This window comes from Muscardinus avellanarius (genome assembly GCF_963383645.1).
Source record: "Muscardinus avellanarius genome assembly, chromosome: 3".
Taxonomy (NCBI): Eukaryota; Metazoa; Chordata; class Mammalia; order Rodentia; family Gliridae; genus Muscardinus; species Muscardinus avellanarius.
The window spans coordinates 63,622,263-63,624,033 of NC_137788.1; the positions used below are offsets into that span (position 1 = coordinate 63,622,263).

Below are 1,771 nucleotides of genomic sequence, written 5' to 3' on the forward strand. Positions count from 1 at the left end.
TGCTATTCCTATACCATTTAACCTTGATAACCAGGATTCAAGTGATTCGTATTCCAATGACCTCCAAGTTAACTCTATACCAACCACCGGTATCGACTGGTCTCACAAATAAAAACTGCTTTTAAATAACTCTGCCTATAGGTGTCTACCCATGACTTTTCTAGCTTGGTCTGCTTCTGAAATGTTGCCAAAACAGGAACAATTGATGGTATCATAGGGAAAAAATCTGTTGCCACAGGAAACCAAGTACTGTTGAGTCAAGTTCTTTCTTTTTGGTCACTTCTTTCAGAATTATTAGATAAAAGATCTACTTAATTTGTTCAACAAACAAGTGTACATCCATATCTCGGGGAAAATGATGTGAGACAACAAAATAATGTCCGTGTTTAGAGTTCATCAACCCTTTGGGATTCTGAGCTATTTTCTGGTATAGAAAACAGACTTAGCATCTACATCTCCAGTGGATGCAGGCTGCCTCCTGTGATAATCAAGGAATGTAATGGTTCTCCCAAGTCCACAGTACACATTTGCTGTAAAGTGCCTGCTGCAATTTTCTGGTCCTCAGCTCCAACTCTGGCTAAGCCAACACAGAGTGTCTCTTCAGTGATTACTGGTTCTTCTCCTCGTATCCTTTGATTCTGAACAATTTCCAGAAGCTGCTGGGCTGCTTGGTTTACACTCATATACCGAGGGGGTTCATAGATCTTTCTTCCCTTGATCAAATTTTCCAAAGACTGCTCCTTTACTTTGATATCTGTAAACCACAGCAACCTACAGCATTCATTATGGAGGCATTGTGAATAACTCGGTAAGGGATTCCCAACTTCGTTGCTCTCAGAATAAGATCGCTGTGTGTGGTTGCCCCAAATGGATCACCAACCACAAGGAATGCAACATCACTGCTCTCAGCATCCTTTAAAATATTATCTTCTTGTTCCACTTCTTCTCTATCAGCAAGAATCAATTTTCTTCCGTAAAAGTCTTCCAGGGCTTCCTTCCCTACAGTCAGGATTGAGGTGTAGGCTTCCAGATACACTCGACTGCAGCGTCTTAGGACTTCCAGGCCCTTGACTGTGATGTCCTTGGCATCTCCCAAGCCCAAACCGATCAGGTAAAGCATTTCGAACTCCAGAAACCCAGAGACGAAAAAGAGGACCGCAGCAGCCTCTGGGTCGGCGCAGCCCCAGCCCCAAGCTCCGTGCGGAAGCTGCTCCGCGGAGACACGTGCGGCCGCGCGCCGGCCCCTAAGGCGCCGCAAACCTCAAGAAGAATAATTTTAAAGTACACTCATTTGTATAGACTCAGTGATGAATAAATTTTTAGTTCAAAGATAAGTATGTTTAAGTACATTAATGTCTGTACTGTTTTAGTGGCTCAAATAACGCCAGGCTTAAGTGCATATCCTAGTCCAAAAAATGTGGCCAGAATGTGTGCAGCACACATGCTCTATTTCTAAATAGAGCCCCATTTAAAGTACATAGAGAGACAGAATAAAGACAGAATGTTTTTTCAGAAAAATATGTACATATATATTTGTGTGTGCATGTGTGTGTAAACATAGAGGTATTAGATTTGGGGTAGCAAAATGAGGTACATTAATAAAAAGTGATTTATAAGTGGAAGACTGAACAGAAAACTGTAAAGATCATCTGCAGCTCACAGGATGATGATGGTGTAAAGAGGAGGAAAAATACAGAAATTTTATTCTTTCATAACACAATGTATACTTTCTATGAAAGAAGGCAATGTATTAAGTTTGAGCCATAGATGC

At 41.3% G+C, this 1,771-nt stretch overlaps 1 pseudogene across 1 annotated transcript; it reads right to left on the bottom strand.

The window, feature by feature from the left end:
• Positions 1–386: 386 nt before the first annotated feature.
• On the bottom strand, positions 387–1,120 carry LOC308260993 (diphthine methyl ester synthase-like; annotated as a pseudogene). Its single transcript has one exon. The product of its transcript is annotated as a diphthine methyl ester synthase-like (transcript).
• Between the last annotated feature and the right edge of the window lie 651 nt (positions 1,121–1,771).